We start from the raw sequence: 23,882 nt of genomic DNA on the forward strand, positions 1-23,882 counted from the left end.
GGGTAACTTTGAAACCTTTTCTAGCAGCACGCCCCTTAAAACATTAATTCTATGTTTATGTGAAGGTGTTTTATATAGACATTGTTTTATTAAGTAATTTTCATTTACACATATATTTGTATGTATTTTATAATGGATGCATGGATTTATGAATGCGTTTTAAATTTTATGTAATATAACATGTGACAATGTTTGAGATGAAAGTGATTGGTTGACCTTTTATGTATTACTGTTTAAATGAATTGTGATTCATTGCAGTTGTTTGAAGTCTGAAGAAGCGTTGATATAACGCGAAAGCGCTAACTTTGTATTGCAGTGAATAAACGGTTTTTACATTTGCTGTGGCAAGCCTCATCTGTTTTTTGATATATTTGCTCTGCTCTGAAGAGGCTTCTCATCCAGGACTGTTTTGTAGTGTTTCTATAAAAAAAAATCTGGATGATTGGATGGGAAATAGGAAATTCACCCCAGGGATCACTTCTGTGGCTCTGCTCGACAGTGGCACATGAAAATAATTTTCTTAGGTGGCAAAAGCCAGGGTATCTTTTTGGCTGGGCTTGTATAGGCCCCAGGGCCGATAGCCTAGTACCTACCTATGAACCTATGAAGAAAGTCAAATTAATGGTATTTTTAGCAAATGTTATAACGGCAGGTTCAACAGCTTTAGTAATGTCAGTTTAAATTTTGTCAAAGATTCAACTGTCAAATTTTTTTACACCTAGGTATGCCACACCATAGTTTTTATGTTTTAGTAATAATGCAAACTGCTTTTGTGAGGTAAATGCTCTGAACATAAATGTTTTCTTACTGGAATGTTAGTGACAGTAATAATTCATTACATAGAAACATGTATAGAGATGTTTAAATGTTACACTGAGCCTTCATTTCAAAATTTTTGATTTTTACTCCTTAGCAAATTTATAAAAATATTTAGTTGCTACAGTGAGTATGTAGTCTAAAAATTTTGATTTGATTGAGTTTACATTTAAACAGTGTGTCAAAAATGCATGGTAGGGTATAAGCAGGTAACCAGTGTGAATATTTACACTGTGTATGATTTGTATTCAGGTGATTCTTATAGGGTATAATATGATATATTAGTAACATATTAGCACTTTCAGGTTATACGCACTGTAACATAAATGTATAGTTAAGATATATGTTATACTGTATTATGCGTATGAAACTTGAGTGACCAAACATAGTGTAAGTATAACACAGAATGACTACCACTCTAGCAATGTATTAAGGCTATCATATAGGTGTTAAGACACTTTTGTATTTCAGCACTTTTTATGTAAATGCCATTTTTTTGTTCATTATTGTTAGTATAAATGTGTATTATACATGTTTTCATTTCTTTCATAGAAACAGAAACCACCTTGAGGTCTGGTGGCAGATGTGGGTCTACATTTTAACAGGTTGAGAGGTACGTGCAAATAAATTACTTTATAGAATTAGGCATATCCAAACCTCTCAACTGTCCCTGATATTGGCTCAAAATGTTGCTCTTCCTCTAATAATCCCTCTGCAAAATGGCAATTTTGGAAGAAAACGTGGAGGGTTTACAATTAATAAATAACTGTAATAATCAGAGTTATAGATTACTTTTATTTCAGAAATGCATGTAGATTCTTTTATTTTGTCAGCTGCTCAAGTTAGCAGTACTAATATTAAAAAGGTGTGTCTTCTTTGACAGGTTCCCAGTTGTATTGTGTGGCTATTTTATATTTTTGCATCACATTATTGGTCCGTTTTTCATAAAATTGTGTTTTTTTGGCAAGTTAGTGGCAAATCATTAAATACTGAAGTTAGAAAATAATGACAGACATTTGAGTGTCAGATTTCATACCCTTCAGAAAATTCATACTAATGCAAGACCTACTATTATCTTTCTAAGTTTATGAGAGCAATATTTAAAAATTGTCCTTATTTTTGGGCCTTTGTCCCACTTCTATGTATAGCTTTGTCCAGATTTCTTGCTCTGAGGTTGAGTGGTATGACAAATGTTTCAGGGCCATCACAGTCAGCCAGAGACATTTCAATTTGTGACATACTTGTTGCACCCCACTCCCCCATGTAGTGACTCTGGATGTGTCCAAGCAAGGCAAGGAGCAGTTATGCTGTGTAAATGTGCAGAGTATCCTGCCATCCAAGGTAGACACAAGTACTACAGTGGCTTTTCATCTGTCCTTGATTTTGCAGAATGTTCTGGTTTCTGTCATATTTTTATACTGTTGATTTATGCTTATCATTATTATTCAGAAAGTGCATGTTGCTCTTTGTTTAAGTAGGAATACTTTAATGACCATCAGGTAAGCTTGTCTGAGATTGTAAGATGTAAGTAAGCTTTAATAAGCATATTGTTTAAGAATTGCCAACATTGAAAGCCTTCTGTTGTTGCCATGCACAGAATAGTTACATAACTAGATAAAGTATAAGCTTTGGGTATTGAAATGCATATGACAGTATTTGTAATAAAGGACAGGATTACATTATTTTATGAAGCTCATTACATTTGTTGGAGACTTTTTTTATTTTTTATTTTATTTTACATTTGTTAACCGGGAGGATCCGACTGGATATATGTCCATTTTCAGCGGAGGCCTGGGGAGAAAAGCTCCAGACAAAACAATACATCAAGTCACAGAAAAAACAAATATTGGTTAAGTAATACAGGTAAGGTTTAGTTTTCAATAATCAAATCAAAGTAAGGTTAGTAATTATAATATATACATTCTATGATTCAGTAGATATCCTTGAAGCCCCAAGACTGGGAAACAATGTAAGTAGAGAGAGATAGCTAGCCCGGATTAAGACAGTAGCAGATACGTGTTGATCGTAGATGTAGTTTTAGTTTGGTCTTAAATAGACTTAAGGAGGAGAGTGAGGTAATATCAGGAGGAAGTTTGTTCCAAATTCTCCCTACTGAGTTGGTTAGAAGAGAATCTCCGGCCGTGTTATTAGTTTTACAAGTTTGGATGAGGAGGCGGCAGGATGACCTCAAAGTTCGAGGGTTATTGCAAAGGGAGATAAGTTTTTTGAGTGAGGGAGGGTAGTCAGGGTTATAAAATATTTTGTGCGCAAGGACTAGATGGTTATACGAAATATGTTTTGGTAACTCAAGCCAGTTAAGCTGGGTTAAATTGGTGCAGTGATGGGTTCTGTATGGTAATCCGGTAACAAACCTAGCGATATGATTATAGCAAATGGTGAGTTTGTTCATGACTGTTTTATTAATATTCTGTAGTAAGGGGGATGAGTACAAGAGTGCAGAGAGAAGATGGGTTTGGGCAATGGCAGATTTAGCTTGGGGGGTCAGGAATCTATTTATTCTGTATAGCGAGCCTAGTTTTTTATTGATGGATTTAATCATTAAGTTTACATGAGTGTCGAATTTTAGGTTATTGTCTATAGTTACCCCTAGTAATTTTGTCGAGGGATCCGGAGATATAATAGTCCCGTCCTTTGATTGGATCGTAAAATTAAAGGGGCTTGACCTTTGTGTTGGTGAGAACAGCAACATTTTAGTTTTTTTTGGATTAAGTATCAGGCGACAACTAGAGAGCCAGTTTTCTATTTTACTGAAAGTGGTTTGGGTCATAATTTGTAGCTCTATAGGGGTTGTACCAGTGCAAATCAGCGTAGAATCATCAGCGTATTGAATGCAACTGGCATTTGATACAACTGTGTGTAGATCATTAATGAAAATCGAGAAAAGTAGTGGTCCTAAAATTGATCCTTGAGGGACTCCCAGAGTATTGGGAAGTAAGTTAGATAGTTTATTCTGCCATTGTACTGCTTGTTTTCTACCATTTAGATAGGAACTAAACCATTGAATAGAGGTAGTATCTAGACCAAATGAGTGTAGAGTATCAATTAGTAGTTTATGGTCCACCATATCAAAGGCTTTGGATAGATCCAAGAATACAGCTGAGGAGATAATATTGTTATTGCGATGGGTGTTGATGGTATTGGAGAAGGCAAGAAGGGCAGAGGTGGTACTATGGAGAGGTCTGAAACCATGCTGAGTGTCGGCCAGTAGGTGATTGGCAAGTAGGTGTTCCATAACCTGTTTTGCACACATTTTTCCATTATTTTTGATATGGGGGAGAGTATAGAGATGGGCCTGTAATTGGAGAGGTCTGTGGAAGTGCCTCCTTTATGGAGAGGAATTACATAGGATACCTTCCAGATGTCAGGGATTTTGGCCTCTGTAAGGGTGCGATTGATGAGTATTGACACTGGGAAGGCGATCGCTTCAGCTGATTTTTGTAGATATTCAGCTGGAAGTTGATCAGCTGACAGAGTGGTGGGTTTAAGTTTTTTGATTAATTTACGAATGAATGAGGTTGCTACAGGCTGAAAGGTAAATGGGGGAGTGTTTTTATTGGAGGGAGTATCAGGAGTATGAGAGTTACGTGGCAGTTGATTGGAGAGGGTTTGAATTGTCTCCGTGAAGAAGCAATTAAAGCTATTAGAGACGAAGTTCGATGGTTTGTCTATGAGTGTGGCAGGGACAGGGGTGGTAGAGCGACCAGGGTGAAGAAGATTATTTAACCCGGCCCAGAATTTTTGTGGACAGTTTTGATGTTCAGTTTGCAGTTTCCAATAGTAGTGCCTCTTATCAAGTAAAATTAGTCTTTTGGTTTCATTCCTAAGTTGTCTATAGGTAGTAAGATCAAGAGGAATTTTAGTGGTACGCCAAACAGACCATGCCTTATTTCTGAGATGCATTTTCTGCCTGGTTTCTTTAGAGAGCCAGGGGACATCCCCTGACTTAGTTATTTTTGAGCGAATGGGGCATGATAGTTAAGAATCTCTAGGAATTTTGTGTTGAAATACTGAACTGCTTCATCTAATGGTAGATATTTAAGTATTGTCCAGTTACAGGAATTTAGTTCTAGTTGAAATTTGGTGGGGTCGAATTTTTTTTTATTTCTGACAGATCTTAGTGTGGAGTTCTTTGGGATAGTAATTTTGTGCTTAATTATGTAAGTGAGATGGTGATCACTAAGGCTATCTGGGAGGGTGCCAGAAGTATATTGGTTGGGGTCACTATTAATAAGCATCCAATCCAGTATACTCTCTTTTTGGTTAGATTTGTCTATCCTGGTAGGAGAGTTAATCATTTGAGTGAAGGAGTATAGGTTTATTTGAGTGGAAGGGGCTTGAGAGGAGCAGGAAGTCCAGTCTATATTAAAGTCCCCAAGAACTATGGTTTCTTGAGGGAAGTGACTCGATAGCCAGTGCAGGATAGCTTCAAGAGTATCTATGTTCTTACCTGGGGGAATATACACACAGATTATATAGATAAACTTAGTTACGTTGATTTGTAGCTTGGAAATAAGGATCTCCGCATTGTTAATCTGAGGTGGTTGAGTGACATCGATAGAGACAATTAGATCAGATTTATAGAGAATGGCTACCCCACCTCCTTTTCTAGAGTTTCGAACTCTCCTATGTATGTTGTACCCAGGGATAAGTATTTCGTTGTCCAATGTGGTTGGTTTTAACCAAGTTTCAGTTAGGCACAAGATATCAGGGGAGAGGTCAGCCATGACTGCATGAAGTTCATGTACCTTATTGTTAATACTTCTAATGTTCAGATGGCAGGTGAAAAGGGAATTTGTAGGGTGGGCCAATAAGGGATAGGCTAAGTGGTCCTTGGAAATGGGTGAGTTTTGGAGAATATTGGCAGGACCAGGGTTAGGGTGTATGTCCCCATGTCTTAGCAAGTTTTGTCTTAGTTTGGAGATGAGTTTCAGGAATTTATTCACTATTATGTAGGAGTGCTTTTGTTTAAGGTTAATATTATTTGAAGTATAGGGGTATGGAAGAATAGTGCAATAAGTTGTATCAGTCCAAGTACCTTGAATATGATAATAGTTTAAAAGAGTAAGTTCAGGGGTGTTGGACCCGGCCCTGGGAACTGTGATCCCTGAGAGAGTTTGGGTTTCATACAGAGTTGTAAGATAGGAGGTTATTAGGATTGGTGCTAGTATGCAGTACCACATCTCTAGAGAATTGTAGTAGACGGTTCACAAGGATGCACTTGCAGGTAGTAGTGAGCGAATGGAGAGCTAAGGCTCTGAGGGAGTGAAATATGAGTCGGGTGTGGATAGTAAGTGGAAGACTAGGCAATGAGGGTGTGACAAATGAGTCAGGGATGGATATTCATAGGGTAAGAGGGGTCACCTGTGACTTGCAGTCACCTGTGACTTGCAGTCATCTTTGCAGGCTTTACCCGTAAACTAAACGGAATGTCAGTCTATCGTGTGTGGTCCATAACCTGTGCAGTAATCCCTTAAGCAATGCATCTTGAGCTTGTTTCTTGTTTGCTTTTCATTTTTTACTTTGATCATGTTTTCCCCATGAAACAAGTAGATAGCTGTTGTCAGGCAGCAGGTCTTTTTTGGATAAGAAACATTTTTACAAGTGGGGTATCACAGTGATTGCTACTTTCAGGATGTTACTTGGTACTTTAATAAAGCTGAACATAAATTATAATTAGAACTGCAGTGCAAGGAGAAGTGGTTTGAGTTGAGTGCTGCTTGTTTTTCTTATACTTGATTTTGACTGGCATTCCAGTAATGTATTTCAAAAGCAATTTATTTGTTCATGCCTCACAACTGTTTTGTTTCCATCTAGATATTAAGTAAGCTGTCATGCAGCCAATGCATTGAAATATTTTTTTCTTCTACACTTCATTTTGTCTTGATTGGACTCTCATAATGATGGTTTGGCACCCAGGGCAGCATATTTAATTAAGGTTACAGTTTTTGTGGTTTTGAACATAGCCCCTCCCCTTTCTGGTTGGCCACATCCCTTCCCATTGACCCCACCCATTCAGCTATCTCCTGCAGCCCCCTCCCCCTTTTGATTTGAAGTCGCCAGCCACCACTGTTGCAGTCCAAAATGAATTGACAGCCCCTCCCCTACACCTTTGTAAATGTGCTAATACTTCACAAGAATTACAAGAAAAATATTTTCTGAGTTTTCTCTAAATGTCACAGACATCTTTGATACTGCATTCAAGTCATCTTAAAATGTAAAGTAGTATAAACAACAAATATTTAAAGTTCAGTATTTCAACAATGTGATTCTGTTTGTGTAAATTTGTCAAAAGAGGTGACTGTCTTTGAATCATTGACTGATCTAATCATTCTGTGTTGCTATGAAAGGCATAGCTACATTGGAAGCAGTAAGTTTTCTTCCTCGCTGCAATAAATGCACTAGAAAACAGTTTCACACTTCTCTGTCTTGTTTGGAGCAGCCTGAGCTCCTGACTCAAATTTCTCTGTGTCTGTGGTATGTCATCCAGGTGTAGACAAAGTTCTCTGCAACTCAAGTGAGAAGTTAAGCTTAAAAAAAGTGGGTGATCATTCCCTTCCTTTGATACCCAAGTGAAGAAATGAACGTTTTATAAAGTACAAGCAGGTTTCAGGTACCTACACAGTACTGGAATCATATTCTGGGGAGAAAAGCAACCTAACAGTTGAGTTAAACTGTATGAGAAGCTGGAGTTTTCCTTTAAATATTGATTTTGCTACATTAACTACCTGCAAATTGAGTGAGACCTCAGTGAGCAATTTTCAATTTTTGCATTTATTCTGCATTTCTATTGCTGTATTGAGGAGGTTACTTCCAGGAGGCTACAATGTATCCATGCACCCAAATGGAATAAGAAGGAGACCACCCAGATGCTGACCATCTACAGTGGAGTGGAGCATTGGATGAGAGACTGGCCAAGGAACTTTGTGATTATCAACATCTGGAACCAGATTGTGAGGGAGCACCAAAGACGTATGGGGATCTATCAGACTGAAGTGCAGGTTCGCCACTGCTATGATGACCTGCATCTGAGTGATGTGGATAAACTACATCGGAGGATCATTGTGGTGCCCAGGCAGCCTGTGAATCCTTATGGTAAGTGTGACTATCTGACATATACTTGACCATTCCTACAGAATTTAGAGATATAGCTCTGTCCCATATATATCAGATGGCTTTTATTTATTTATTTATTGCATTTGTTTACCGGGAAGGTCCACTGGTCAAAAAGAGCCCATTTTCAGTGGAGGCCCAGGGAGAAAAGCTCCACAGTGATATATAAAATACATACAATTTGATAAAGCACAAACATCAATTATAACAATTTAAACATAGTATATGAGCAAATAAAGAGTTTTGACAAATAGAGAAAGGCTATGCGCCTGAGAGGAGCTCTGATTACTGACAGCACAAACATAATTATTAATACATGCAGAGAGAGACAATCCAGCTGCGTGCATAAAAATCACTCGACAATACATTTGCACAAAGGTACACAGGTGGATTGTCAATCAAGGAAAAAAGGTGAAGGTTTAAGAAGTAGTAAGGATGGAGGAAGGCAAGATGGGAGTAGAAGAGGGGGAGAGGCAAAGTCAGTTTCTGAAGGAGGGAAAGAGACAAAGTCAGGTTATAGGTTGCGAGGAGTTAGCACATGAGCATTGTCAGTGGGAGGAGAGATGTTGTTTCAAAGATTTTTTTAAAGATAGATGTGTCGCTAGTGGATCTAAGTGAGGGTGGGAGAGTTCCATAGTTTAGCAGTGGAAAAGGAGTGGAGCATTTGTCCAGCAGAGAGGCTGGGTTTGTCTACCTGCAGGAGCATTTGATTTTCAGAGCAGAGAGGACTATTTGGGTGATATAGTGTAAATAGATTAGAAAGGGCAGGATATTTGGATGGGTTGAATATAAGTTTATGGGCAGTAGTTAGTTGAATATATGTAAGATGATGAGGAAGTTCTAGCCAGTTTAGTAGTTTAAGAGAGGTAGTGAGATAAGTGACATCCATTTGTGATGAACTTTGCAGTTTTGTTATAGCATGACTGTAGTTTGGATTTAAGACAGACCTGTATATTGGTGAAGAGAAGACCACCATAAAGAAGTGACGGGAGCAGAAAGGAGAAGGCAAGGGCTAGTTTTTTGGAGTAGTTAAGGAATGTTTTGTGTCAGTATAGCATGCCCAGTTTCTGGTGTGCTTTTTTAATATTGTTGTGAATGTGCATGTTGAAAGTTAGGTGTTCATCTATGGTGACACATAGAAGTTTAGCATGTGTGACAACCTCAGTAGAGGTGTTGTCTTGGGATAGAATTGAGAAAGTGTCTTTGTTTATGGTGGTGACTTTCTTAGGGGTGAATAACACTAGATTAGATTTTTAGGATTCAATGCTAGATGGTTGTTGACCATCCATATTTCAGTGGAGCTGCGGGCTGCCTGGGTAAGTTTATGAAGTTTGTGTGGGGAGCTGGCAGTGCAGATGATAGCAGAGTCATCTGTGTACTGGATGACTGTCCCTTCAGTGAGACTAGAGTGGAAGTCATTGATGAAAATGCTGAATAGTAGTGGCCCCAAGATGGACCCTTGGGGAACACCTGTAGTGGTGTTAAGAAAAGGGGAGAAGGATGTTTACCACTTTGTAGCTTGTTGCCTGTCTGTGAGGTTGTTGGAAAAACCAGTGTAGGGTAGAGGGAGAGATACCTGTGCTGGCTAGTTTACTAAGAAGAAGAGGGTGGGAGATAGTATCAGAGGCTTTGGAAAGGTCAAGAAATAGGGAGGAGACTAGTTGTCTGGTATCACGAGCCTTATTGATAGAGTCACAGAAGAATATAAAGGCTGTAGTGGTGCTGTGTCCTGGTCTAAAACCATGTTGGGTAGGTGACAGTATGCTGTTGTAAATAGTTAAGGAATTGGCTGTGAATACATTTTTCGAGGATTTTTGAGATGGGAAAAAGAATGGCAATGGGTTGAAAGTTGGAGATGTCTATTTTGTTTTCGCCTTTGTGGAGTGGGGGGATAAATGCTTTTTTCCAAATTTATTTATTTATTTTATTTATTTATTTATTTATTTTACATTTGTTGACCGGGATAGTCCGACTGGATGCATGTCCATTTTCAGCGGAGGCCCGGGGAGAAAAGCTCCAAGGGTAAGCAGATAGAGCATTACATAATACCAGCATTACATATTACAAACAGACTATTTGTAGAAATATAAGTTGTAGAGTCTTCCACGAACCACACCAAATCCACGATAAAACACAGGTTTATTGAAGATAAAAAATAAGCGCTTTCGCATGCTGGACTGCATGCTTCATCAGATCTTCAAACAGACTATTTACAGAGATTATATAAGTAAGCAAGTTAAACAAGTTCCACAGGTTACAGAAATGGAGGGAACATAAGACTCTTGAATGGACCTATTGAGAAGTATGCTGACCAGGTAGGAGATGGAATTTGCTGCTTTTTGAAGGAATTCTTGAGGCAGGTTGTCAGGGGGCATTAGTGTATGTTTTTAATTTCAGAAGCAGTTTCTTTACTATGGATGTGGGAATAGGTGCTAGAGAGAAGTTGTTTGGGTGGGCAGGGGGAGTATTAGTAGCAGGGGGGTCTGGTGGGCTAGGTTGAGTTTGAAGGAAGTTGGTAGTGAGATTGACTATTACGTCAATAAAATATGTGTTGAAAAGTGTGGCTATTTCTATGGGGTGTTTTTCTATATCTGGACAAGGGTTAGGTTCTGATCCTGGGTGTAGTAGTTTGTTGATTGAGCTCCAGAAGTGTTTTTGATTATGTCTGTGTTGATTTTATAAAGTATGGTAGTATTCTTTTTTATCCTTAATGACTTGGCGCTTTACTTGGTTGCGAAGGTGTCTGAGGTTATGAGGTCAGAGGGTTTTTGTACTTTTGCCAAACCTTCTAGGCTTTGTCCCTGGTGACCATGAGCTATTTGGTACCTCCAGAGAGCCATGGGGTATGCACAGATTTTACACATTTTAGTCTGGGAGGTGCAAGGCTATTTAAAATATTGAGGAATGTGGAATTAAAAAATGCTACTGCATCATCTAGAGGGAGTATTTTTAAGGGATCCCAGTTAATGCTTTGTAGGGAATTGTTAAAGGTTGTGGGGGGAAAATGTGAAACGTCTCTAGTATTCCTGTAGAGATCTTTGTGTAATCCTGTTGAAGTTTTGCATATGATAAAGGCAGGTAAGTGGTCACTGATGCTACTTGGGAGGGTTCCTGTGGTGGCGATTTTATTAGGGTCAGAGACTATGATCCAATCTAAGATTGTTCCATGGCTGTTGTCTTTGTTGGGTCTGGTAATATCAGTAGTTAGCTGGCTGTAGTTATATAGGTTAATGCTGGTGGGGGAGTGTTGCTGTGAGAATTCTAACCAATTAATATTAACATTACCCAGAATTATTGTTTCTGTAGTTATGTTGTTGGAGGTCCTGGCTAGGATTTCTTCTAGTACATAGATATTATTGCCAGGGGGAATTTACAGGGCAATGATACAGAGGTTTTTATTCTCATTAATTTTTAGGAAGGCTATTAAGATTTCTGCTGTAGAGAATATCGGTATTGGTGAGTTGTAAGGGACCATATTGAAGGTGCTATGGTAGATCAGATCTACCCTGTCACCTTTTTTTGGGGGGGGGGTCGGTCTTTGCATAGGCAGGCAAAGCTTGAGGGAAGGAATTCTGAGCTTTTGATGTATGGTTTTAGCCAAGTTTCTGTAGCCACAGTAATGTCAGGCTTGTTATGTGTTATCCAGGCAGGGATTTTGTTTTTATAACCATTAATTAGCTGCTCTGACAATTGGCTCATTGGAATAACTAAGTAGATGTGGTAATTGCCCCCCCATATAAGTATGGGTTTGATTCCATGGTATTAATTTGTTTAATAATGTTTATATTATACATAATTATGAACTTTGTAGATATACATCTGTTTTCTAACATGTAACAACATCATTTCACACATTGACTGTCCTTGTGCATCACTGATGCCTAGAGCACCTAGACTGTTGAAGTGTAGGCATTTCACTCATCAGTTATAGTACAACAGTATCACCTGCTGTAGCAGTATCTGTCTGAATAATAACTTATACATAACTTCGTTAATTCATTCCTCCTGATAAAGTGAACATTCTTACTACAGTCCCATTTTTAAGACAAAATGAATGCCTGTACGAAGCTCGCACATATGTTTTCAGATATGTGTTAATATCTGTTTTTTTTCTTTAGAGTATAATGGCCAGTAAGTGTTGGAATTTCCCATATTCATCCATTATCCACTGGAATTCAAACAAATACAAGCAGTGCCTGTTTGTTAAAAAGAAACATGTGCTGCCTGTGAGTGTGGCCTGTAAGAAAACTGGCTAGAATGCTTAAATGTTGGTGTGCTGTGGGTTCCAAACCACATAGAGGAAACATATCATTAAATTGTTATTTTGGTTTATTTCACACAAAGCAGTTATATAGAGAAGAATATTACATTTAATGATATTAACATTTATTTTCTGCAAGGTTATGAATAACTTAGTTATTCAACAAATTCCTATAAATATGCCCATAATTCATAATGCTCTTTTAACAGCTGCTTTTTAACAGGTAGTATACTGTGCTACATACTTTTCTATGTCTGACAAAGTTTTTTGCAATATGGTATTGTTTTCAAAACTGCTATTAAGTGTTGATTTATCATTAATTATTGAATTTAATTCAACAACTACATCATCCTTATCTTTGAGGGAGTGGGATGGGCCGACTTGCAGTTGAAATGCAAACAAGGAAGATGCATATTTTTAAACAACCAAACAACAAAGAAAAAAAAAACAGCAAACTTATGCAACTGCCACAGGAAAAAAGCCACAGAATGTAATAAAATACACTTTATTCTCTAGCACCTCAGCAAAAATCTGCCTTCAAGGAATAAAGAACCACACTGTGTTGCCTCCTTATATACAAACCCAGAAAATTAGTTAATAGATTAATTATACAATGTATGCTTTTGTTTTGTGATGTGCACTTTGCCAAGGAATATCTTAGTCCTTCCACATACCTCTCTGCATCCCTGATATACAATAACTTGTGTGGTTCTCTTAGTAGAAACTCTATGATACATGATACTGTCCCACTGTCTGAGGAATGTATGTTTTCCATTGCTGTTAATGTTTCTGACCAGAGTGCTGACATGAATTAATTTTTATTAACAACTTACCTGCATGCTAATCACACTATCATTTTTTGACCTCTGAAGCCAAGATCCATATAAGTAGATCATCTCACATTCAGGTGATGTCATAACACCAAGTCTTTTTATTGCATTCACAACATGCATTTTCAGTCAAGATGGATTAAATAGGCAGGTACATGTCAAGGTTAGAGTATAGATGCACATTACACTTGCAGATATGAATTTCATGTCCTCCAGTCTGTGTTCACCTATGTTCACAGATATAAAAGCCTGTAATTTTGAAAAATGTGTATGGTGATTATCTGATATTCATCAAAAGTACATTTTACAGAAACTGATGTGAGAAATGTATACCACTGTTATTTGAGGAATACATTATTCATAGGTGCTCTGTTCTTTTTTCAGGCAATGAAGACAGGACCAGAACTCACGGTCTGTGCATTGAGCAGATTCAGAGGCTTGAGGAGCAGAAGAAGGAGAGACGTATGTTGATTACGTTTTCTGTTCTATTAAATAAAATGCATCTGACCCCTGTTACAGGCCTGTATTTTCCACATTGCCATGTATTTTGCTTAGAATGCATGAATACCCATCATGCATCAGTAAGGTAAGTGACATAATCACACTATCACACTATAGATGTGCTTAAAACTGTGATTTAAATAAAAAAGGCTGAATATTATTTAGCATTAAGACATTTTTTCTTCAGACACATTTTGAAATGTACTGCACAATGTAAGTGACAGATTTGTGTATCTGTCACACACCTGAGGTGGATGCTTTGCATATAAGACCTAGTGCTTTGATTACTGCTTATAATGTATGTTTCTGTGTACTTTTATTAGTGTGTTTCCTAGTGAATGATCTGTTGTACATAGCCTGCCTATCCAAAGACTGAATGGGTATCTGTTGTGTTAGTGCTTGCTCTGTTGTTTACAGACTGTGTGATATGCTTTTCAGTTCAGTTCAGATATTGCATCTGCCTACAACACATTGAGTGTTTTTGTTACAACACACTTGTATCCTAGGTGTGCTGATACTTGTGTAGAAGGATAGTTATTTGCAACATTTCATAACCAGCACATCATCAGGATGTTAGCATTTTGCAGACTGATGACTGGTACTAATTGTAGGTATGTAATGCATACAGTTGTACAGATACAATGCTGTTAATACAACATATGTTACATTCTCATATATCACAGGCTGCAGTGATTGAACATAATAAATATCTGTTATAGTTGTACTTATTATTTTGATGTGTGTTCAGCCAATTATCATGCTGTCTGGCTCAATGTTTGTCATAGGGCATGCACCATTTCCACAGTATTCTTATCTCACTTTGTCCTCATTATAACAATATCACATCATAGCTGTTCATATGAGTCATTACATGCAGACACTACAATTTATAGGTTCCTACATTCATAGATTTTTACTACACTAATGACCCATGAGGGACTTTCTAAACCTAGCCAGGTTTTCACAAAAGAATAATGACATCTGAAATCCAAACAGGACATTGAGGGCCAATCATTTATATTGTACCTCTGTCCATAATGGATGTGGGTGACAGTCCTGGTGTAAATTTCCATTTCCCCATCCATTGGTATAGGTTGTGCTTACATGGATTTGAAGCCTATTCATAGGAGGTGCTGTCTATACAACACATATCTGTCTCTCCAGCATGTTATATTTAAGTCACAAACAAAATTCTGGTCTTAGTCCTTGTATTGCTGGTACTGTCTGACTTAAGAATATGCAGGAGATTCATAACTGTGGTATTTGCAGATGCTTTGTATGCCAGTCATAAGATCACACCCATAAATTTATATCAGACAGAGTAAAGGGAAATGTCTTTAAGGTCCTCTGTGTAAGGCAGGTTTAACGCCTTGTATTCTTTCTTTATTGAAACTCTGAGGTAGTGGTAGTTTTTGCATATGCCTAGTCAGGTACATACCAAAGGGAGCACTGTGCTCTATTTTTGGGCTGATTAGAGCAGACTACAGTGTGATAATAACTTCTTTGGATATAGCTGACATGCCCTTACTTATAACTTGTGTAACACTAAAGGATTTCCTCAGCACTGTGGCCAAAGTGGTGGTCGAAGGTAAGGTTACTGTCTACATACATGCACAGATTCCTGACCACTAGGTTGACTGTTGGAGGTGGATTATCAAAATGTTAATTATCTGTGGTGGCTGACTTTACAAAGGTTACAATTATGCACTTCTCAGAACTGATTTTAAGACCATGACTCTGCCACCATTTGTTAGATAGGCCTTCATGAAGAATGCTTTCAGTGATAACCACCAGCTTACAATCATCTTCAAAGTTAGTCAGCAATAAGACTTCATTGTTTGCTTAAGCTTCAGAGAAATAGATGCCAAAAAGCAGTAACCTCAGTAGTGAGCCACGGGGAACACTGATAGCGACTGAGCCATACATCTCAACCTCTCAGTGCAAGAAATCTGGACAAAGCCAAAAAGAATGGATGTACAAAGGCCCAAAAATAGGGACAGAGCTTAAATAGTGCTCCTATAAACTTAGAAAGTTGCTACAATTTGCATTATTGTATATTTATTTTCTGTAAGATAAAAAGTTTGAAACTCAAATGTCTGTGACTATTTAGCATTATTTAGTGACTTTGGTCTTCAATGATTTGCCAGAAAACTGCAAATTTTATTAGGATCAGACCAAAAAAATATGAGGCAAAAATCTGGATATTCTGCAAAAATCTGTACAGTTAAGAAGTATGGACTGAGCTCTTGGTGGTGGTGGTGGGGGGGGGGGGGGGCTTGCCTATTTTGACCTTCTGGGTCCTATCAGTGAGCCATTTGGCTATTTAGTGGGGAATAAAGGGTTTATACTTAATTTACTGAGCTTGTCTATGATGAATGAGTTAGTTATTGTATCAAAAGCTTTGGTCTGGTTGAGGTAAGATGTGTGCATGGTCTTACCCACATCCATTGCTTTGGTGACATTCTCAATTATGTCCACCAGAATCAATAGGCATGACCTTCCTTTACCAAGCTGAACTGTGAAAGGGCCACTGTTTGCATGCTACCTTTGTCCTCATTTATTATGCCATGATGGTTCTTTACATGTTCTTACATATGAGGCTGGTCAGATTAATAGGCCTGTATTTACACCGATTAGTAGTTGGAAATCCTTTGCGCAGGGGAATGACTGTAGACATCTTCCATTATTTGGGCACAAAACCTAACTGTAGACTCCAGATGAAAAGTGATTCAAGTGCTCCAGAGAAGTCATGTTTCATGGTATTTAATAAACATCCCATGATGTTATCAGGGCCCATTGATGCAGCGTATTGTGCTTGGAAAGTGCATTTGTGAGCTTGCATGGAATGTGGTATATGGTATTTCCTTTGGACTATCATGTGGGGAGTGGGGGAAAGAAATTTCAGCTGAACCTCACATTTATATTCACACACAGACATAACTGCTTAGAGACATATGCAAGGGAAAAATTACCTACTGCTGTTCACTCAGATGAACAGTTTACTGAGGCAGACATCATTATTAATCAGTGCAGATCATGAGGCCGTGTCAGGCATGCTTCCATTCAGATGTCAGGCTATGTTACATGCACTTGCTTTGTGTATGCTTGCCATGCTTCATGCTGGCCAGTATTCAAATGTTTGGATGATGTCCTGATTCACACTGATAAGCTCTGTAATGCATGCTGTGGCATGTCCTTGATTGAACTGCTCACATTGGTGATAGAAACATTCTCCCTGACAAGTTGTGTTATTGGTTATGTCCATAACTATAGATAAAGTGACATAGGGAATGTGTTATGTGCATTAAGAGCCATTCAGTAAAAGCAAATAATTCTGCTGCTTACTAATGTTTGCATAATTTACAATTAAACTGTGTTTTAAAGAAGAAGTTTTATGGATGTTATACACCATCAGTCTTATATTTGCATTTGCAGAAGTCACCAGTTAATGGTATGTTAGTTAAGTATATTAGATTGCAGATATGCACATCAGTGTCATATTAAGGTCAGCTATGATCTTCATGGCAATGTGCTGCATGATACACATCCGTTTTCATTTTTGTTGTGTTTTGTAATTCATCTTGACAGAGCATGGGACCGTGTGGACATTTGGCTATCAGACACAGATGATGTTAGGCCACTGGCAGAGTCCTCACATGATAACGATGGTGATGACGATGATGAGAAAGCTGGATCCCCACCTACCCAAGCCATCATGCCTGCTGCACCTTGGAAGAAACAATGCCAAGGCCAGAACAGAGATGATTATCAGGATGATATCTGGAGGTCATGAGTGATGTGTTTTGAACACAGATGAGGGATACAATGGGGATAGTCTTCCAGGATATGGCAAGGACCACGCATGACTCATTCAGGGAGATAGCACATCAGGTCATTTGTGAGGCTCAGCCCCATCAGCCTGGTCCCTCTAGTCTGTAAATATTTTCTGTGTGCTCCAATTGCGTTATGCTGCCAACATGCCAATTGCCATATAATTGATTGGACTGTATATGAACCCTTGTGTATGCATACCATGTAGATGACATGCTTATGTGTTACCATCATGTGAAATTTAATTATGTTTCAAGGTATGCATGACACACATTAACACATTACACTTTCCTCTAACATTCAGCTGTCTGCATTGTGACAATTAACCTGCAGCAGCAAATAGCTTGTAAACATGTGTTTTACTGAGAAAACTGACAGACAACTGATGTTACATGCATACATGCATACATACATACATACATACAAATATTTCAAGCATGCACATGATGCTGTCCATAGTCCAGTACTACCACTGTGATATGTTTTGGATTTGTGTATCGCCATATCATTTATGTCCAACAGAAGGACATATTTTCCAGACGGCTTTGATGACAGTTGTCATGCTGTCCCAATGGAATGGTGTGGTGTGCCATGTGTTGGCAATACTGATGCCATGTGGGGTCATATAGAGGTATGTCATAGCTATGGGCCATCCTATTGTTCTTACTGCATCAAACACAAATGTAGCATTCATGTATACACAATGTTACAGATAATTTATTCTGTAACAGTACATTATGCTATTTTTTTATCTTAAATTTCCACATCCATTACTTATTCACATAAGATCACACCTTCTGCAAGTAGTTGCACACATTAAATGATTGTAGATGTCTCTGCACATGATTGGATCCTTAGTGACACAACCATTGTATCTCTGACATGTGAGCATTCACTGACGTACCTTTCATGTGCTGTAATAATGGTCACAGGAGTGTGCTCTATTCAGTAATGAGCAGGATGTGTGACATGCAACTGTATTTGTTTATTCAACATTTGCGTTTAACAGTATATGTGTATGCGCTTGAAATTCTTCGTTTTCTTACCTATGCATGTTGATGTTACATATTGCACATTACTGTGTATGTTCGATTTATATATGGCCATTTCTGTGGACATCAGAAATCATTCTGCCTATGTGAAGTACATTTTACATTTGCTTAAATGTATTCTAGGTTGACTTTTATAGCACCCTGTGTACTACACACATGCATTTGCATAGTATCAACTTGCCTTGCCCTACTCTTCACTGATGTGGGCCTATATTGTCAACCTCACTTCAACCTTCCGATTTCTGTATTATATTTTGCATATATGTGTACCTTTTTTGGAATCACTGACCATTGCCATGTATTATGTTGTTGACATGAACATGTGCCAAATATATGGCCATTTTACAATGCAGGACATCTGCACACAAGTCACTGGCTACTTCTTGCAAAATATCCTTGTTTTCATTATACTTATGTTTTAACCAGTGTATATTGCTGAAATCCATGTGCACAACCTGATATATTTTTTAAGCTGTAGTGTTATATTTTTGTAAATATTTTTACATGTCATTGGTGTGTATGTGTATTGACATTGATTTCATATACATTCCATTTAGGCTGCTGACAGTCATGCATGTAACTTACACCTGTGTGTTGTCTTTGACATGGCATATGAGTGTCACATATTTGCATTCTATTACATGTTTGCTTTGGTTGTGTATACCTACTTGTGTATTTAGTAGCCATTTTGCTGCTTTGCTGCAGTACTGTTGTTTATCACTATGCTTGTCATACCTCTCAACCTCTTAACACAGGATATCTGGACAAAGCCAAAAATAATGGTGGTACAAAGACAAAAATAGGTACAGCTTTTAAATATTGCTCTTTTACATTTCAAAAATTGCTAGAAAAGCAGTTTTTGCATTAGCATGCATTTTCTGAAGGTTCTGAAGTCCAAAACTCAAACTTCTGTCATTATTTAATGGCATTAATCATCAATGATTTGCCAGAAAACCTCAAATTTTATGAGGAACAGACCAAAAAATGAGGCAGAAATGTGGGTATTCATTCAAAAATCTGCACCATTGAGAGGTATAGCTTCGTTGTTTGCCTTTCACATGCAGAGTTGGAGGTTTGATTCTGCCCTCTGCTGGAGTTATGTAGCATTGCTAGAACTACATTTGCTCATCTGTGATGTTGCTTGGCTTACACTTGCACTGCTGACAGACTACTTGGATGTATGTTTATTTATCCAATTTGTACTGTGATTCTTATTACCCTACAACACACATCTACCATTGGTCATACACATTCACGTATGACTGCCACACAGTTTGCAACATGTTGTAACGTGATAGTGCATAGGTAGATATGCTTTTCTGCATTTCACCATAGTTGTCATGCATCCCTACCCTGTTTGACAACTTTCTATTCCACATCTTGTGCAGTCTGCCATCTGATTAATTTATCTGTCTGTACTGTATTTTTCCACCCTTTGTCTGTCATGTTTTGTGATATTTGTTCTGCTGTGATGTCCTTCTCTCCCTCTTTCCTTATCTTTACCTTTCCTTCTATTTTCCTGTTTCCTTATCTTTACCTTTCCTTCTATTCTTAAAAAAATGGGGGTCTATTCCCACAAAAAAAAAAAAAAAAAAAAAAGCCCACGCCACTCTAACTTTCCCTCAGATTTTCCTATTCAAATATTCTTCTTGTGTGTCTGTCTTCTTCATCCACAACTAACATCTACTTTTTTATGTCCCACTTTCCTTGGGCGTGTGCATTACCTGTGTCCCCCACAGAGGTACTGCACCCATTGTTAGCTAATGTCAGTTGTAATGATGTGGCCGTGATTACCCTTTGCCTTTATTCATTTTTTTTTTTTAGATTCGTAAGTGCAAGCAGGTATATTTTATTAGAACATGTCTTACAGAGATATCAATAGTTGTCTCTAAGCTTACTGGTTGGATTACTGAAGATATGTATTACAAATGGCAGGCAGCTTTTAGACAAGTATATTTTATTAGAAAATAAACTATGGATATATATCTGTAGTTGCCTCTAATCTTTCTGGACAGATTTCTGAAAATATGTATTATGAATGCCATGCATCTTACACTGGGATATTTAGCATGTTTTATAATAATGGAGTCGCTTATATTCCTAGTTGTCCTCAAGCTTCCTGGATGCTTGAATTTTGATAATCTTTCTGTAACTTTGTTAATATACAACACACTTTGACAGCAATTTCTCATTACTTATGGATTACTTGCAGATACATGTTTAATGTCCGTTGCTACTGATATACTCCCTTGTGCACAGAGGTATTCTGAGTTCACTGTGGCACATTTACATAATCACATTGTTATCCACAACTTTATTGCTGATATTGATATAATGTAATGAATTCCACAAGCTTTACAGGATCTGGAGCATGTTTTTTTTTTAATTTTCATAGAGTCTTTGATAAATACAATTGAACAACGCAGATTTAGAGATATAAGGACAACAGACACCATTGTAATGTAGTTCCAGAAGCAGAAACACATATACCTAGGTTCCTAGTAATTGCTTCCCATGGAGCAGAACCAAGGATATATTCTGACATTAATATTTTGATATGCTTTGCGATTTTTTAAGAAGTGAAGAAAATGGCTGTCTGTAAAAAAAGCTATCATATTAATCTTATGCAATTACATTGTTTTGTTAATCTGATAAATCAGTCAGAATGGAAAATGTACCATATAATTTAAGCAGTACCTCTGAATGAAAAGAAAAATACAGAAAGAAGACAAGTGACATATAAATTAGTTTGGTACATACTTAGTACTCAGTGCTGGACAATTCAAAGAAGTTATAATGAAGGTAATAAGAAAGATGTAGCTGTGGCATATGTATGGCACATACAATGACACCTATCATGTTTCTTGGATAACATGCTAAAGACATAAAATGCTTCACTTCATCATCACTTAAAAATACACCATCACTACTGGAAATCTTTTTTCTCCATGCAGATTCTGAACTATGTAATTATATTATAATAATTATAACATGGGAAAATCACAATATAGAAAAACATGATCCAGTGTTTAACAGGGAGAGACATGAAGATGGGCTTAAGTCAAACTTTAAATTATGCTGGAAACAATAGTACAAAGAAAAATTCCACCTAGTATGCTTAATTAACTCAAAGTCAAAAGTAAAAGAGTTTGGCAAAAATAGTTTAGATTTTATAAACCTGTTTAAGCAATTTACTAAAACTTGTAAATATTGTAAAGAAATGCATCATTTTATCCTTTTTTGCCCTAAAGCAAGCCAGGACAAAAAGATACTAATGAAGGCCAAAAGTCTGCATCTGTAGGGCCATGTAATAAGGCTGCCTGCTGTTCAGCCTGAAACATAACTTTTTAAATCCTCTACAGAAGTTATTCAATATCAGCCTAAAAGCAGGCTTCATACCAAATGAATGAAGAACAGCAGCATGTAATCTCTTGCACACAGGTAGGACATCAATGGACCCCAGTAATGACTGGCTCATAAATGAGGCCAGTCTCATCTGTAAGGTTGTGGAAAGTGTAGATCAGTATATATGTATACCTTTATGAAGCTTTCTAGGGGCTTACACAAGTGTATACATACTGAGCATGTGCAAGCTTGACTGCCATTTTGTAGTTAGCTCTTAAGATGTAAGCATGTATGACTGTGCAGTCTGTCAGTTAATCAGTCTGTTAATATTTTGTACTGGGGTCTATATTATGAGATTGACATCTTACAATGTCGACTCTCAGTTGTTCGACATGAAAATGTCAAACTCCAAGGTTCCTGAATGGCCAAATCACTGATTTCTTTCCAATAGAAAGAAATCGGTTGGCTGTTCTGTTACACCTGTCCTTTCCCTGACTGTAGTGCGGTCTTGGAGTTATAATATTTAGTTGGGGGGGGGGGCAAAGTCCCTCACTTAAATATGTTTGTTTTTGTGTGGCATTGATGTTTGTCCAACCAATTTCTTTCTGTTGGAAAGAAATTGGTAATTTGGCCATTCAGGAACCTTGGAGTTCAACATTGTCATGTTGAACAACTGAGAGTCGACATTTTAAGATGTTGATGTCATAATATAGACCCTTTGTACTGCTGCTATCCATCCATGTTTTTCTTTGTTTAAAGCATGTAAACAAACTGCCACGCCTGTTCATCTTTAATGGTAAACAAGATGAGCGACAGAAAGGATCATTATGGAATTAACAAATAAGGATGTGGGTAATCTACAGACTCTCAACCCAACCCAGTGCAGATGCATCAAGTTTAGTTTCTGTTTATTTAACCCAATCTATGTCTTAAAAAATGTTACTGAAGCAATGGATGAGGACAAAACAATGTACACTACATACCTAGACCTCACAAAGGCATTCAAGACCATCCCTCACTCAGGAATAATGGACAAACTCTGACAAATAAAGTTCAATCCTAAGTAAATTGTTGGATAGCAAATTATCTCTCAAAGAGAACCCGACATTAGGGTAGGCAGTTCAACCTCCTCCTAAGGACCTGCCATTACTGGTGTACCCTAGGTTTCAGACCTTGAGCCACTCCTGTTTGGCTTTTAATTCTTGGAGATCAAAGCTAACATTAAGGGTTTGTGGCTAAGTTTTCAGATGATTACAAACATTGTGCCATCACAAAGTCCTCAGAGGGCACTAAAATAGTTAACAGTGCCTGTCACAAACAAAGAACCGGTGTCAAAATCATGGTGTAATACTAAATGCCAAGAAGTGTATAAATGTTATCCTTTGGGAAGCATGATTCCTCTTGTAACTATCACACTGACAGCACACTCCTGAAAATTGTTCCTCTAGTTAAGGATCCAAGAACCTATCAACATGTATTGACTGTTGTATGAAAGTCTTTTTTCATAGTACAGTTTTATATATATATATAAATATATATATATATATATATATATATATATATATATATATATATATATATACAGACCATCTCAAATCCTTGTCTCTGGGCTACTTGGAGTACTGGGAGGCAAATTGTGTATTGCTTATAAAACTTCAACAGACCCTGTTTTGGGAGAACTATTACATAGTCATACTAATGGTATTATAAACACCCACGGTATCTCAATCTTTTTTGCAGAATAAATAGAACATGCTGGAAGGATTTATATGTATCGCAGAGAATTCCTCTTATTTGGAAACATCTTCCCCTTCACATAAAGCAAAATACTTATCTTAGTCTACTCAAACATAATTTGGACAAATCTATGAGTAACCACAAATTCACCTCTGGTTTAGCATCCCTGTCTTTCATGGATGGGGAAAAATGTAAATGTTCCACAATATCATTGTTTGGCCCATATCAAGTTTATTCAGATACAAAGTACAAGGTCTAAAAACTACACTGAGAATGAAAGGATGGGCATCTTAAGATCCTCACAGATCAGCACTGTCGTAAGTACCTATGAACATATGAACCTGGGAGACACAGAATACAGAAATAGGACTTCTGGCC

This window comes from Protopterus annectens, chromosome 1.part2 (assembly GCF_019279795.1).
Source record: "Protopterus annectens isolate FY-2018-M chromosome 1.part2, PAN1.0, whole genome shotgun sequence".
Taxonomy (NCBI): Eukaryota; Metazoa; Chordata; order Ceratodontiformes; family Protopteridae; genus Protopterus; species Protopterus annectens.